The sequence below is a fragment of the Hippoglossus stenolepis genome, chromosome 5, assembly GCF_022539355.2.
Source record: "Hippoglossus stenolepis isolate QCI-W04-F060 chromosome 5, HSTE1.2, whole genome shotgun sequence".
NCBI classification, from domain to species: Eukaryota; Metazoa; Chordata; class Actinopteri; order Pleuronectiformes; family Pleuronectidae; genus Hippoglossus; species Hippoglossus stenolepis.
The window spans coordinates 16205662-16224050 of record NC_061487.1 but is presented as its reverse complement, the minus strand read 5'-3'; positions in this window follow the sequence as shown (position 1 = coordinate 16224050).

Here is an 18389-nt window from a genome sequence, read left to right as displayed (position 1 = left end):
TGTATTGTATTGGCTTTTGTATCATCCTGTCCATGCAGTAATCGCAGATGGAAATTAGCTCTGGTTCAACGTTTGTTGTCCATGGCCGCTGTTAAATAAACGAATAAACTGAATAAACTAAACTTAGACATTGTCCTTTGTGCATAATCTATTGTTTCCGATATTTGTTGGGATAAATACTGTTTTTCTGGTCTTTGTAAATTCACTGTACAATAAGAAAGAGTCCAGCCTGACAAGCCTCCTCTCAGAACATATATGAGGCTGCCAGCAACTACGAACACAATTTATTTTTAGTATTAAGCCCTACAAATGTTCTTTGAGCCAAGAAAAGTAAAAATAAGGCATTTTCTTTTACCTGACCAAGGTCTGCTGATTGAAATCACTATTACAAATAGGGCAGACATCAGTCTGTCCGTGTGGCCCCCTGCAGTGACAGAAAAGCTTTTTCCAGAACTGGTTGATGGACATTTATAAAGCGGTTGCAAGAAAGAAAAAACAAGTAGGCCAAAGTGGACAAAAGAACATAGCCCCCCCAGAATACTGTTAGGAAACCCTAAAAAATATCTATAAAGAATAACATGTTTGATTTTTAGCAGAATGTATGTATTTATTTTGTAAAAACAAAACAATGGTAGATGAATTTCTTTCACGAAGCTACGTAACAGCTAATGAAATAAGAGTTAGAGACGTAGCAAGCAACCAACCAAATGCAGCTTGGTCAGGAAGTTCGAGTGGAGATACTAGAATGCAACACTAATTAATTCAACCGCCCTGTGCGACCCTAAGACAATTCCTACTCCAAACTGTAATATCTTTATTGATCTTGGGAATGCTTCAGTGGACTCCCCGCGCTTATCTCGTGACGAACCACAATTTAATTAGATGACAATCACTGTTAACAAGTGCACGGCCAACATCACAAAATTGGCACATTAGCGCTGGCAGTGATAAATTTCGGTGGCCCAGCAGGGACAACTCGCACTCTCAATCCAGTCTTTACGGTATACTGTTGTTTAATGACTTCATAACAAAAGATGAGACATAAAAATCCCAATACTCACGGCTACATGTTTTTTCCATGCATGTTTTATTTCTGTGCTGCAAACCTGAAAATGACTTAATGACATGAGACAGAGTTTATCCAGGTACACCTGTCAAGATACTCAGCCATGCAGTCTGACAACATGAGCAATGTATGAAAACAACCACTGGAGGGCAGCATACTTTTTAAACACCATGCACATGTGTATTTTACTCAAAGTGAAATAATACAAAAGATCAGGAGGGATGATTTAAGAAAAAAGTTTTGGGTATCAGAAAAACATATTCATCCCCATCATATTGGTTTTCTAGGATATTAACGACATTGACACTTAAGTGAGACGACGAACTCCATTCTACAGAATCTTACGAGCTAAACAACAAAAATAGGTGTAATTTAGAAAAGGCGCAGCTACGATTACTGTGAAGATAATTGGTAATTTTCCAAAGTATATTTGTGTCACTTCACAGCTCAGAATGAGGAAAACTTAACCTGCGAAGCCGATGCTCCATACAAAGGGTCATCAAGACAACAATATGAAGACACTGTATTTTTGGCAAGGGGCATAGGTGGAGGCCAGGGGTTAATAGCAATGAGGGATTTGTCAGTCATCGCTGTGTTTAATAATCCCCAGCTCTCCATTTTCTGCTGTTTGTTTATATTAACCTCTGGTTGAACCCTCTTTAGTGGCAGCCTCTTTTGCCAGAAAGTTCAGTGAACATTCAGCACGGAAGCAGAGAGCATGTCATCTCGAATCTATTAGCCCACAGGGGAGATTGCAGCATCCAGCATTCTGTGTGCCTCTCTCTCCCACTCTCGCTCGCTCTCTCTCTCCCTCTCTCGAACATAGACATGCGCACACGCACTTGCGAGCGCACATATTATCACACATAGTAGGTGAGCTTCTAACCCACATATTTTCCATACTGATGGTGCATGTAACTGAGATTATTGCATACAATGCCCTGCTTCTGACCTCGCCTTTTCACTCATCCCTAATAATCTCATCATAGCATGCACTACAGCACTCTACCACAGTGCTCTGCCAAGCTAACACACTGGAGCTGAGGAAACGGAACAGAGAAGATGAAGTTAATTGTTGATTTTCTTAACGTTGCTTTATTCCATAAATAAAAAAAATAAAAAATACAGTGTATGCTTCATGACATACACTTGATGTTGTGTGCACGATATATCAGGCTCCCAGAATTACTTACACACATCCATTATTAAAGATGAATGCTGAAGGGGTGTTTTAGTTTTATTTCATCATGTGAATATCTGGATTGCTAAGAAAGAACTACAAGATACCGAGACATTCCAGCTAAATAATTACTCATAATAAATCCAGAAAGCACGACAGAAGTAGCGTTAAATTCGCATTAAAATAAGACCAGGACCAACCCGAAAGTCTTTAAGACCCACTTCATAATGTTTTAACGTATTGAAGACTCTTTAAAGCTTTTTTGATTTTCTATATTTTTTAAGATCCCGTGAAACCCTTTAAGTAGGGCAGTTATGTTTCTGTGGACATTTTGGTCCACAGAAGTAGCTACAGAGTGAGCGCTCCTCACTTTCCTGCTGCGTGAAGAAAGGCTTTGCTATTTTCTTCAAATCTAGGATTACCTGTTATTATCAATATTATTATTATTGCTATTATGCTATAGGAACATAAGGTGAACGGTAGACAGAAACTCATGAGTAACATAGGGCCATGTATGCAGACACCATTACTAACAAGCAGATGACATTATGGTTTCTCATGTTTTTGCATCTATGTGGTGTCATTCTATATCGTGAAATGTACTGATGCAAAAAGACATAAAAATGTGACCTAATCATATGTAAGATGGTGAGAGATAAGAATATATAAAATTACATCACACTTTTGATTAGTATCCCAAATGTCCTGCAGGTGAGATCTTAGGGAAAACTGCATCGCAAAGCCTGTGAACCCACCAGCTCCATGTTGCTTCATTAATGTTTTAGATGAAAAACAATGTTCAGTGTTAAAGGTCTCACCAAACATCAGCACTGCAGATATGAAGCCATTTGTGTGACGGTGGTTTTAGCTGTCGAGTCTAAATCATAGTTACATGTGAAGATCACGCTTACAACAAATAATGTCAACATAATTTTTTTTATGTTAATTGTTTTAAATATTGTACTAAAAGCTATTAGCACATTAACTAACTATCACATTAAATAACTATTAGCTCATTTCAATCACATGGGGCTCACTCGAGTGTGACAGTCTTGTTTATGGGCCACTACACATCTGATTTAGTCACCTCCCAGTCAACTTTACAGATGACAGATTCTTATCTGCTGTCACTTGATATCATGAGACGCTGAGAGCAGAGATTAGACACAGTTTAACATTTTCTTACTCGAAAACACAGTCAGTGTTGCTTAAAAAAATAAGTTTATAGTGATTCTGAGGCATAATTTCTTTCCCACCTCTTGTCCAAAGAGCCCTATGTAACCACGGACTGTATTAAAAATAGACGTAGACTCGGTCCAGAAAGTGAAGCCAATGCAGAGGTGCCTGAAACCTGTATTCTCTCATATGAGCAGCAGAGAGCAGTTTATGCTCCCATTTAGAGGTAGATAGAAGATAAAGCATGACATGCATTGGGGCAATGATACTTTGTCATTGGCAGCTAATATCGTCCAATCGGTTCAGGTTCACAGCTGCAGGTGGGCGTCCAGCATCTTTGAGCTGTCCGTCAGGCTCATCCCTCACTCCTCCTAATTTGGTTACATCTGGGGGGTTTTTTTAAACTAAAAACAAGATGGTGCTGGACAAAATGCCAAACTCAAGGCTTCAAAGCAGCAGTTCACAAACCAATGGGTGACATCACGCTGGGTTGACACTTGTGTGCCACACAGGGTCACAATCTCAAAATTAACCTTTGCTGTATACGTTGTTCCTCTTCATCCCAAACACAAAACTCTAAAGATAGTTTAGTTCTTTAGTAGATTTTGTTCCTCTTTACTAAACAGCACTCGACTGATATGTTAATGTCGAAGACTTTCAGTCAGATCTTTCATGTGCTTGAGATTGGAGGCTCTCTCATATCATGGACAAGCAATGTTAAAGGGGACCTGATTGTATAACAGGTCTTGTGGTGTATAATAACAGATCTGAAATGGAGTTATATTTAGCCTTTTGCTGCCCCTGTCTCTTTTGATGATCATCATGCAGAGTTGTTCTTTATCACCGGGATTTAAAAGGATGTCATTGGGAAACAATACCTAACAAACAAGTATTTTATTCAGGTGTGAAGTTGATGCTTATTAAAGGAGAAAAGGGGCCTATTCTTAAAGTTGATTCTGACCCCTTTAACTATATATTTTTATTGACTTTATGTTGTCATTCACCTAAAATGTATTTAAGATTTGCTCCTCTTTAACAAGTCCTTACAACCGTTCCTGCATCAACAACACTATGAACTGTGGACTCCTCTTACTTACACTTCATAATAAAACAGAAACATTAAACTGTCCTTTTCTTTAAAGAAAAAAAAAATCACAACTTGGCAAGATTATTCCTGTAAATCCTCTTTTAAAGTTGGGGGTAAAACTCCTCATGGGAAAAGTCAGTTCCATCCTCATTAAATACATTTCAGTGTCCCCATTTATCTTGCTGGCCCATTTTCCACAAAAACACGCTGCTTAACCTGGACCAGCTTCTGCACACCTCCAGATAACCTCCAGCATATACCCACAGCATCACTGTGCTTGATCATATTTAAAAAGCCACTTCTCTCTCACCTAATTTCCAGAGGCGTGTTCAGATTAGTATCCCACCATCTACTTAAAGTCGCACTCTGGGACAGTAGAGATTTGATTCAGCACCTTTTATAAGAGTGGCATTAAGATTCATGAGGGTGGAGCAGGCGACAGCAGTTTAACATAGACAGAGTTCACATATAACCTCCAAGGCTAAAGAAAGTAATTAAAAGAACTTCCTGAAGTGTCCTTAGGTAAAAAGGTATGTTTGATTCTCGGAATGATGCTTGAAGAAAAAGGTCACAGAAAGAGTTGAACAACGTTGAGTGTTTAATATTTTCACTTTAAACTACTTGAAACCATTTTGATACTAATCGCCAGCCAAGTTGAATTATACATTTAGCACAGCAACATAAGTGGTTATTTAGAACCATGTCTGACCACCGTTTGTTCGAAAATCTTAAGTTAGCTTCGTTGGGCTCCACATCCAGCTGAAAACTATATATATATTGGTTTGTAATTTGAAGTTCTGTCTGAGAATTTCTGAGTGATGTTGGACAGGTGACAAATCTAAATTACAGAAATTCTTCCACTTAAAGTATCTTACTTCAGTGCATGTGCACACTTACTTGGCACTTTATTAGGATTAGAGTCAGACCAATATAGTATTAGTAATTAGTAATAGTATTTTTTTTTTATTGCTATGATTCCTGATGACAAAGAAATTGAACTAAGTGTTGGTATTTTATACTTTTACATTTATCATAAATAGCTATACATGCAAACATTTTTTTACATAAAATAATAAAAGTTTTCATGTTGCCACATATCGGCTAAAATAAATGCAGATACTGCATATGTCTGAAAGATTTATATCGCCCAATTTTTAGCGACAAACCGATAAATCAGTCAGGTCCTATTACGAACACCTGTACTCCTGATTATTCAGAAAGTATCCAGTCAGCCAATCATGTGGCAGCAGTGTAACACATGAGATCATTCAGATAAAGGTCAGGCGCTTCAGTTAATGATCAGATCAAACATAAAAACAAGGATAAAAATGTGATCTCAGTGACAGAGTGTGACATGGTTGTTGGTGCCTGTCAGGCTGGTTTGGGTGTTTCTGAAATCTCTGATCTTCACACACTCCGATCTTTACATTTTACTCAGTATAATGTGAAAAACGTTCACCGAGAGTCAGTTCAGCAGCCAGAAAGGGCTTGTTGATGAGAGAGGTCAGAGAAGTATGGCCAGACTGGCTGGGGCTGACAGAAAGGCTACAGTAACTCAGATAAAGTCATAACTGTGGCAAGCAGAGAAGATTCTCAGAAAAATACTGTAGAAGCTTGAGGCTACAACAGCAGAAGACCACAGCGAGTCCCACTCCTGTCAGCCAAGAACAGAACTCTGAGGCTGCAGCAGGCACAGACTCACCAAAGCAGTTGAAGACTGGAAATACATAGCCTCGTCTGATGAATCTGGATTTCTGCTGAGGCACCTGTTAACTGTGTTCAGTGGTCACAGCCTCACATCTGTAGAAATCTAATCACATATCTTTTGGGATGAGTTTCCTGTGTGAAGCCCGGGGATGACGCTCCATGTTTTGATCCCAGCATTTCCCCTGTACTTGACTAAGGGGTTAAGTGAAGGTAGTAAAGGTTTGTTTCCTCCCATATTGCTCCCTGTCGTCACCAGTAAGCAGCTACAATGTGTCTTGAAAGTCAACTTATAAAAGTTTTATGGAACTCTGAGAGCTTAAGTGATCTTCCCCAGCTCTGCAGTAGCCTGCAGCGTGCAGCATGTCTGCTTATATTAATTTCATGGAGTTTAAGAGGTCACCAAACTCATTTGGAGATTCTTACTCATTTATGAACTCTACAACCCTTCTATTCTGCAGCGCTCTAAGCTACTGGTCTTGAGATGCTTAAATTTACATGGAATATTATATGGCTAGGTTGCAAAAAGTATAGTGCATTTAGAGTTTAAAGTATATAGGGCTGAACGAAAATGCAATTTGAAATGACATTTACCTGCGTTTTCATGAAAAGTAAGGTGAGCATGCTGGTGTTTTATCTGCCTTGTGAGTTGGGAATTGGGCATCTAGAGCAGAGGAGGCTTGTGCTGGGGGCTTTGGGGAAATTGGTTTATCCAATATTCAAGAGATTTCCAATAAGACAATGGACTTCTCAGAAAGCAGCTTAGCTGGGGAGCAGTGAAACCCTGAGAGTGAAACTGAGTTAATGAGCTCACAAGCTGGTCTTATCTCTCCGCAAAGGCATTCTGACCACGAAACAGAAAATATAGAGCATTCCTTTCAATTAAAAATGAAGTTAAGATACTAAAGCAGGACTGTAAGAGGGAAGTAGTTAAGGCTCAGCTCAAAGGTTAATCTGATGGTGCTCCGTCACACTGACCTCCCCTCAGAGCAGCCCGACTCTTTTTGTGGGGGACAGCTTCACGGTGCACAGAAGCCCTTTGATAAAGCCAGTTTGTGGCAGTCGGACGTCCACAGCGGATCTCCCAGTGAGTGTTTAAAACCAATGAGGCCTCACATCTGTGCAGGGACCGAGTGTGGTCAGGGGGGTAGTGGGTGATTAATTGATGGTCACATCTCGCTGACTGCTGCCCACACGGCTTTGATGAAGAGGGATTAGGTTGTGCACCACAGGCTCAGCTGATAATAGAACGGAGAGGAAATGCTCATGTCACGCTCCGTGGCAAGGGTTTCAATCAAAGGACAACTTCATTCAGAGAGCCGAGACTTTTTAAAACAAATATAAACCTCAGCTTTCCCGCAACTCCTTTCAAGAAAGTATCTGTGTCATGCTTAAAAGTTGGCTTCTTTCTAATTGGCTGTACATTTTAGACAAACTTATTTTCTGTAAAGAAATGAAAATACTGCAATCTTTGAAATATTTATAGGAAACCAGTGAGACACTGGCTGCTATGTTCAGGTTACTGCATTCCTCACAAACATACCATAGATTATTTCTTCCTTTAAATCGGATTATTGTTACAGTAATTACTGCAATAAAATGGCATAATGATGCTGCACAAGCCAATTAATATATCAAACAAAAGTTAAGTCGACTAGTATTTATGGGGTTGGAGACATTCCTGTTTCATGAATTTAACATTGAATTTTATATCTTCATGTCTAAAGTTATCAGAATAAAACCAATAATACATGATAATACAGAAAACATATGAAACACACTTTAATTCTGGTCATAAACGACTTTGAAATTAGCAAGCACTATACACTATTCCAAATAAAATAGAGAAGTAGAAAGCATCTACGCTCAACCACAAGGAGTATTTTCCAACAACAGTATGATACATATGTTGAATGTGGTCATCATAGAAGGTAGAGGGGAATGATTGTCTTGGGGGTGTAAGGTTTATGCTTGGTTTCATCTATCTGAGCCTTTATTTAGACCCCTATCCTGTCTGGGTACATGCTGACTTGAGATCAGTCTGCAGTTTTCCCTAGAGACAACACTAATGTCACATACTAACTTGGCACACCAATATTTCACATCCAAACCAAACCTATTAAGGATGACTACTTACCATAGACAAGATATGTCCTTCACAGCAGCAACCTTCACATTCAGTGTATTTTCAATCTGCGCACACCCACACAGACACATAAATGTACACTGCATGTGTGCACTCACAAATTACTGTGCATATTTTTAGTGTTATATTTCATCCATGGTGTTGTCCTCCCTACAAACATCCTTCCCATACCCTTGAAATATTTTAAATCACATACTGTACCTGGACCAGTATTTTCTAATGACAGTGAAAATGTAGCAAGGTCAGGACAATATTTTGCAAATGTTGCATACAAACTGTAAGTGTAAATAGAAGTTACAGAATCCTAAATGATGCCAATCTTAGATCTTTTTTTATAAAATCCAACTCCAAATTCACAATCAAAAATAATTATTTCAATCCTCTAGACAATCTTCTATATCTGGCACTAACAGGGATGGTAAAGAGTTTATGGACTTTATAACCATCCACTGGCTTAGAGATGAGGTGGGTTTTCACCCAGTGCTCCGGATTGGCCAACTCAACTATTAACCCATTTACACCAGCATTAAAATGCATTTATGGTGACAGGATTGCAATGGGATAATGCTTTACCACATAAAGGTTCAGGTGAAAATGTGCCCAGGATGCACTGAGGATGGATTGTGATCCGATCAGCTAAAAGTGTAAATGTAATTATGTTGTCAATCCATGCATGACAACTATGTGGGTGTGAAGATGTAACTGGGCATGACAGTTCCAAAACAGCATAGCAGCAGCTATGGGCGGCAAGCAGCCATTAGCCAATACAACACTTGATGCTGTTTCTTAGATGATTACCATCTACAATTAGGCAACAGCAAAAATCATGGGTCAAAGATCAGAGATCTTTTAGGTTATTCAAATATGGCAGCATAAATTCTGAAAAATAACTGGCTATGGGATGGGTAGACCAATGGGAGATTGTCCACAAGTTATTTGATTGTAGATGGCATGTTCTCTTGAACGGATAAACACAAATTAATAAATAAAAAAGTGCTAAAATAAATGTACAATGGTGGCCATTAATATATCTAGGCAGCCTGCTCAAGTAAAGTCTGTGTGGGAAATATTGTGGGTGATTAGCTGAACACAGAGCAGCAAATTAAGCATATTCAAAATATAGGCATGAGTCTTATGATGTGTACGTCAATGACCAAGTTCATTTAAAATAATCTCAGACTTGAAACCTGCAATAACTTGGAGTCGAGTTTTTGTCCACGTGGTGAATTAAGTACAAAACTCACTCTCCTGTTTACTGTGTAATTGGTCAGTGAAGGAAATATCTCATTCTTTAGCTTTCGCTAGCCTGTAGATAGACAAATTTTGTCCGTCCACACTTTGGTGTTTGGCAGGTAATGTACAGTGGGTTTTTAGAATTCAATCACTGAAAATATCTGCCTGCTGCAGCTTAAAAATAAACAGTCAGAGTGTTGATTGTGAGCTAAATCAGTAAAGTTGTAGCAAGAAGACAAAAGGCTAAAAATACACCATAAAGCTCTGTTGAGGGCAACTTCAGAGTGATAATTCGACTTTTACGCACATTGCACAACCTTTTGATAAATTTTTATTAGAAAAACAATAACAGACATAGATAGACGATTAGGCATTGTATTATTGTATGACATGAGAGATTAGACACTACAGAACATGTGTTTCCTGTGGCAAAGAACAGCAGAGTTTGATTTATGTGCTCCCCTATTCTATTGAACTATACAAAGGAACTCTCCACCTTGACCGCTCTATTAAAGTAAGAAGCCAAAGTTATCAATCGAGGTGGTGAAAGGAAGGCAAGTCTTCTCAACAAGCCACGCTACCTCAGTCTAATGGATCATACGACACTGCATAGAGCAAAAGACTGAGTGTGACAGAGGGAGCAGGATGTTGCTTCTACTGTACAGTTTTGACTGATTATGCATTTTTCTTAAGCTATTCATAGAAGATAGATTCATCATTCCAATTTGTCAAGCTAGCAAAGATTTCAATTAATTATGTGCAGCGAAAGACTGGGAGTATTAGGCCTCTCTGTCAGCGCTAGTCTGAGTCCCCATTTACCGGACTCAAAATAAAGAGGTATCAGAGAGGTGCTGGGATCCACCAGTAATTAATTTGATGAATGCCTTAGCGGCACAAATAGTGGCAGCCGTGCATCTTTTCATCAGACACCAGCAGCAGTCTCCGAGCTCTGTGCTAATTTGAAGGGAGCGGCTCATCTGTATAGTGGATGGGTTTGCGGCTGGGTCTATTCTTCAACCCATGTACTCACGGCCTCCTGCTGTCCAGACAGTGTGTGGGGGCCTTATGTTTTCTGTCAACTTTGTCCTTGTGCCAAGCAACTTGCTCCACTTAGTGCCCAGTTTTTTGACTTTGTGGCCTGAACTTGGTAATGGGAGGCCGACTGGATTAATGGAAGGTGCAGTCATGTTGTTCCACGGCTGCTCCTCTTGTGATTGTCCCCACACAGTATTACAAGAGTGACCATTACATACTGTATGGCAGGAGAGAGATAGATAAACCTTGTGATAAAACTCTAATCTGATGAACTACCAATAATCCATTAGAGAGAAATGTCTGATTACAATCTTTTGGGATAAGTGTGCATCTACACAATGATAGATGAAGTAGGTAACATGGAGGGAGGTATGATTGGGCCAATCTAAAATGATGGATCATATTACTGTTATTAGGTGAAAGCCTCAATGGCAGCTATTTGTGATGCACACCGTCAACGTAGACAGGAGCCTCGGCCGAACAAAGAAATAATTGGACGAGTGCCACATAATTCAAGTTCATATTTTCACAAGTGGGGGAACCTCATTATAAATCAGGTCAGCAACTGATACAAGACCATAAATCAAAGACAGACATAGCTCAAACAATTAGATAATTACTCGACCACCGTGTCACCACTGCTGAGATGTTTTGCTGTGCCACTGAGAGGGAGTGAGGGAAATATCGCACACCGCTGAGTGCCCACAATCACACTGAGACAGAGAAGAACAGATGATGTTTCAAAAATAAAAGGCGTAAACAGAAAATACTGAAATATGGTGGCGTGCGGATTAACCTTTTGCAAGTAAAAATAATTGAAGAGCCACGAATAAAATTGCAACAAGGTCTCGATTGTTGCTTAAGTGTTGTGTGTAAACGTCTCAACTGTCACCTTTGTGCACATGTTAAACATTCTGTCCTCTGATCAAAGCTAAACGTGATGACATACATGGCAGAGAGGGTCTCTTCACTACATGATTGCATAGACTGCCACTGACCCCTAGTGTTGCTCAACTGTTCGACTTCACCGCTTGAACTACAGTATGAAAGCCTGTTACTCTAATTATATCTCTAGCCCTTGATTACCCCTAGGCAGAGAAGCAGCCTGAAATCCAGAAGCAGGGGTCCAATTGACCCCAATTGAAAGTGTCATTTCATAGGATTGCCAAGTTGGAGTTGCTCTTGCAGCCCATGGATGCGGGGATGCTAATTCAATGTTCCTCCTCAGCTTCATTGTTTGATATTCCAACGGCTCTTCCACTCTGCCTCCCTCTGCTTGGCCGAGCGGGTGTAGCGCTGCCTGCCCCGTTCTTGTGTCAAACCAGAGTGCAAGGAAGCTCCAACAGCAGTCAAAAATTGAGGTCACAGCACAAGAGTGAACCAACTGGAACAGATTGTTGTGGAACCTCCAGGCTTTTGCAGACACGTGTTGATCCCAGCACAGCATGTCCTCACTTTTACCTCCCCAGCCCCATCTTCACAACTCCCTTGACAGCAGCTTATGGACGGAGAAAATGTCCCACGCTTTTAAACTCTACTGCAGCATTTCATCATCACATGAAAGGAGGCTGTCTATTCATGTGTAAACTATATGACAGGCATTCTGTATCCATGCAATGTGTCCTAATAATCAATGTATAAAATTTAAGAAATTGCAAAATATTGGACTGAAAACTGTATTCCAACAATACAAACATCTGTGTCAAAACTCTGCAGTTTAAGCATTTATTTTGTCTTTACTAACTAGGAGATAACATTTGTGCATGTGGGGACTTAAAATCCCCACATGCAATATTTTTACATTTTTAGTTTTGTGTATTTTCCTCTTGGGAAAAAAATGCATAATTTCCCCTCATAAGATGCCTGTGTAACAGCTATATTTAAGGACATTACTGCTGGCATTATCAGATGAAAGTTGCTTCGTTCTAAGCTTTCTCAACTCAGCTGAACAAAATGTAAATGTCTCATTAGATCATTGTCTCAACAGCACTTTAAATAGATATTGAATCCGCTCTGCATAAGCCCCATCTGTTCTCTTACATGCCCCCATGGATGAGAGGCAGTGTTTTAAGGCACAATTGATCCTTTAATAATGTCATGACCATTGTATGACCCATAGCAGGGGGTGTGTTCATTGTGGAGGTGTACGTAGGGGGGGTTTGTTGTAGATGTCGGTGGGGGAGGTGCTTGAATGTGCACACACGCACACACAGACGCACACATGCACGCATCATGTTGAGAGAGGCAAGGGAAGTGTGTTAGGGTCTGGTGTTGGGTGATGGGGGGGAGACAGGTGCAATGTCTCTGTTTAAGTACACAGGGATTCAAAGTGTCGTCTTGTGTTAACCGACTACTTTTTGGTAACATTTCTGACATTCTGTCATTATTGTCAGTTTACATGAGAGCTGGGACAGCAAAGAGGGAGCACTGTCAGCAGATTGACCCCAGATGCTGTTCACTTGATTGATATTGCTACAGACAATGATCTTTTTCTGCACTGCAGTGGCGGTTACACAGGGAGGCGTTGGGAGGGGGCAAATACAGGAGAAATGCCACACTAGGGAAGTCAGCGAGGCGTAAAGCCCTGTCTGACGAGCACAGGGTCAGTGGCTCCTCTCTGCCCCCCTTGTGCCCCGGGTAAAATGATCTAAGTGATTCTGGACCTCTGCCACCGATCCGCTGGAGTGCAGGAGTCAACCGCGTAGGCATGGCAGAGTGAAGGCTGGCAAAGGATTTGCTGGTAAAACTGCATGTAGTGTGTTATCGCCTAGAGGACAGACTGATTCCTTTTGGTGGTTTCATGCATGTTTTTGCAAAACTAGGACATATTCAGATGTATAAATTATTTGCATCCTGGTGTCAATAAGTAATACCCCAAACATATGTTAAACATTTTAATGAGCACCAGTAAATTATGAAACTGAGAATTTGTTACCTTTAAATTGGGTTGTAAAGCTTTGAATGCTGCATTTCACACCTTATTTAGAAATCTTTCCAATGCCGATGGTGTTTTTATATTTATAGCTCGATGGTTGAGCCTCCCAGATGATGAGTAAAGGCAAGAGGTTAAGATTGCATTGTTCTGGTAAATTACTTGCACAGAATGGCTGCGAGGCAGAAGCCATATCAGTGGATACATCTCCACAGACCACAGCAGAGAATGTACAATATGTCGGAGCTAGCTCGTGGTTGTAAGCGGTCTGTGTTTGATGATTGTGATCAACTTTAATTAAAAGTGCTAATACTGTCTTTGTCACAGATCATTTATGGAGCTGGAGACTGCGACAAGCACAACACAAAACCCAACAGCAACTCCTTGTCTTTTCACACAGATATAGTATACCAGGATTTTATAAATACATTTATCAAAATCTATTTGTTTAATAATAATGTTTTATCATCATTAAAGTATCATTTAAGTCTTGCTTTACAGTTATTTAAAAGAGTAGCTGTAGGTGATGCATTAAAGGATTATATTGGATATTCATAATTAACAAGTATCTGCATCTAGATGTGTTTGTGTGTTAAAGAGACAGGGTGCAAGTGATGTGGCACGTCGTCACTGTGCAGGGTAATAAGGTCATTGCAAAAAATAACCCAGGGGCACATTTCCCAGCAAATGCGCAGGCACACACACACAAATAAACACACACACACAAATAAACACACACACACACACACACACACACACACACACACACACACACACACACACACACACACACACACACACACACCACTGTCCCAGCCTTATGTTGCAGAATCCAAACCAATCGAGTCAATTGCCAGAAAACATGACATGACCTTTCAGATTCACTGATCATCAACCATGAGTGGGACTGGCGTGCTTTCCATTTCAGCGCACCCTCTGCCCCTCCCGCCAACTCCGTCACCCTCAGGGCCCTAAACCCTCCACAAATAATTACTCTCGGTGGAGTCTGCACTCCACAAGACAAAGCCAAAAAAACTTGACTCTGATCTTGACCCATACTTAGGGTACTCTTGCTATTAAATCATCCCTCACAGGGTTTTAATATTTGAACAATTCAGTCACTACAAATTGAAAATGAATAAGGTCAAGTTCATGTTTAGACATATTCTCTTCGAAATATAAATAATGGGCTGTAACATTAACAGGAAAATAGCAATTCAGCTTTTTTCTAAAAACTGTATGTGTTTTTATTTCCTGAAAGGTAAGATAAAATGTGCTCCTATTGGAAATTAGGAGCACATTTTTAACTATAGGTGATATGATGTGTTATCTGTGTATCTCCACATGCAGACTTCAATGAGACAGCAGTAGAGAAAGACGACAATTCCTTCATAGATTGTTTGAGACCTTGAATGAATAAATATCACTGTAATAAAACGCCCGTCTGCTGATTGAGAAACAGACTTTACTGTACACAACTTCTGACGCTATATATATATATACTGTATATCAATGTCAGTAGCTTGAAAAAATCTGACAATATATTGGCTATTGGTGTTTTTTATGTTAACATAAACTGATCCTTGGTTGACAAAATATGTAACAAAAACACTATTTCAAAATTTCTCCAAATGTAGTTTGGTGCATCTGTACTGAAATGTGTTGTCTCCATAAAAACCAAAACAAATATATCTGCAATAAGCCAATTTATCTGAGTTTTCTAGACACAATCAGCTCAGAAAACCTCTTGCAGCAGAAAACTGTCTTTTGTCCAACTTCTTTAAATGCATAGTCAACATAATACACTCTTGCCCTCTTCATTACACTTGGGGGATTTGGTGCAACAGTCTAAATTGGTCTGGCACGATGAGCAGCTTATTATGTCAGTTTTCTGACTTAATGTCTCTTCACCACTTATTATACTTTTATTTAGCCAAGCAAATAAGCTAAAGGGTAAAAGGTTGCATCATATTTCACATTTATCATATTTAACAATGGTCACTTTTATGCAAAAGTTATAGCGAAGTTTTGGGTGGACTCATAGCATTCAAATTTCAACCAGTGTCTTTATAAAAGAAGAAAAAAATCAAGAATTCAAGTAGGAAGCTTGTGGTGGCAACTAGTTCAGAACGTAGCTCAGCTCTTACTTAACCTACAATTCTTTACTGACACGTGTCAGGCAAATTTTTGTCTTAATGTTTGATTATTTGCACAGTTTTTGTCCAATTCACACACCTTCTTCAAATCTAGCTTTCAATGGATTGAGATCAAAGCTGCCAAACCTGTGTTTTAATTGTGAACTCAAACAAAAGCAAATCCAAACTGTAAATAAAGCAACTCCTTTAAATTAATAAAAGTGCAGGTTTACATTGCCTATAAAAATTGATTTTCTGTAGAGTAAGTTTGGTTAATTTTAGCGCACAATGTCAAAATGTCAGGGGTCAAACAGCCAGGTTGAGGCGGTGAGTGGTCTCATTCCTAGATTGTACCATCGTTCTGCATGGTAGCACCTGGTAAAGTCATGGATCACTGAGGATTGCAGCAACTGACGCTCAACAGTGAACTTAAAAAAATCAGTCAACGTAATGGCTAGCCACTGAGCTGTAACCAAAAGACTGTTCCAAAAATGTCATGCGATGCATGTTGCAAGTTTTTTACAATAAAAATGCGGGAGCAAGTAAAGATTGCAAAAGCAGTTGTAATTCTTGGTATAAAGCTTTCACACCATGTTTAAGCTTATTAATCTCTTTCTAAACTATTTCAAATGCTCAGCACTTTGTCCCAAAAACAGGTTTGACTTATCGCTCTGATTAACACTTTATTCTTGTTTGTGTGGTTTGTTCCAAAACAACAATTTGCATTGGGGTAATTGGCAAAATTTGTAGAAAAGATAATTGGACAAGATTTCAAGGTTGCACACAGTGTGGTTGAATTTGTGTTGATCGTTACAATCGCAACCCGATGACATCCTAGAGGAACTGATTGATAACTTTGATTTTGTTGTCGTCTAGTGCTATTTTATATGTTAAATGAACTGATGTTGCGGGTTGTACATGTATTAACCCATGAAATACAAATCCCATTTTTTTTCACTATTATTTTGACCATATACCATTGGCATCAAGATTCATGTAAACCTTTCCCCTACATAGGCAGCACTTTTAACCAGTTCATCCATACAAGGATAAGCTGGTTAACGTCTGCTGGTCACAGGTCAAAGGGTGACCTCACAAAATGCGTTTTTGACCTCTTGAATGGGATTTCTCAAGATCGCCTTGAGGGAATTTCTTCAGATTTTGCAAAAACGTTCATGTGGACTCAAAGATGAACTGATTAGATTTTTGGTCAAAGGTCAAGGTCACAGTGGCCTCAAGTTCTTGTGTATGTGGTATTTCAAGAACGCCTGGAGGAACTTTTATTGCATCTTGCACAAACATTTACTTGGACTTGGAAAATGATCTGATTAGAATTTGGTGGTCAAAAGTCAAGTTCACTCTGACCTCGCTAAACATATTTTGAGCCTCATACACTCAACATCTCAGGAGCGTCTCCAGCAAATCCCTTAAGATTTTTGAAGAAACGTTTACTTTTACTCTAGAATGAACTGATTAGGAATAGGTGGTCATACGTGAGTATGACACACATTTTCACACAAATGTCTAATAGGACAAATGATGATGATTTACTCTTTCATATCCAAAAGGTTGCAGATTACCCTTAATGTGACATCATGTTCTACAGAAACACTTCTAAGTCTAGAACCAAAGAGGAGATTGTGATGGTAGTTCCAGACTGGTTGGCAGAGGTGAACAACCACAAGGAGATATTTCTAGTTTTCTCTGTGTAATTGGTTCTTTAATTCTGCTAGCTTATTAAATGTTATCATTCAGCTACACAACTATTGTGCAGCAACTCAATGGTCTTTGAGTTTACAGCAGGCACCAGCTGATTGCAGTGAAGCCGGCCGGAGGACTTCCAGAGGATGAAAGGAGTGACAAGGGAAGAGAGCTGGGTCTTTTTGACACATATGGCAAATAAGTTACCATCATAGATTGAATCGAATTCTGTGGGAAGCACTGGCGCTGCAAGAATTGGAAAAATACTGGCAAAACTTATATATATAAGTATATATTCAATAATATTAAATCCAAAATATCCTCAGATTCTTGCATCTTTTTTAAAGATAAAATACAAGGTCACTCCAGTTTGTGCACCCTCTACACCCTCCAACTGCTGGATTATTTCACCCACCCCATAGAATTGGTTGCAAGAGTCACCAGTGTACCAAGTGCAGTGGGGGTATTTGTTTTGCAGTATTTTGTTTTGGAACAGATAAAACATTAACAGAGCAAAAGAAGATCAATTGTCAGATTCCTGTTTTTCATTTTGACTATGATTAGGACTGGCACCTCTTTTATCCCCCTTCTTACTGAATAGATAGAATAGAATAAGCCTGCTGCAATGCAAGGTCAAACACATTTAACCCTAAACATTTAGCTTTTTCCACTGCCACATCCGCATCATCAAATGAATGTCAAGCTACAACACATTCTTTTCCTCTGAGAGGGTAAACCTTTGTGACACACAGCAGGGAGGATCCAACAAGTCCCTTTTCATTTAACTCAAAATGAATGATATGGGGCCAAAAGTCTTAATACAATAATCTTATTTCATGGAGGATACCGCCCTTTCCCCCTTTTTGTGCCTGTGAAGTTGATTTGAAGTCATGGTTAGTCCTTTTGATATGAGGTTGGGTCAGACTAATTTGCCACCTGGTGAGGAGAGGGAAGTGGGGAGGTACATTTTTTAATTGTCAGGTCACTTGATGCA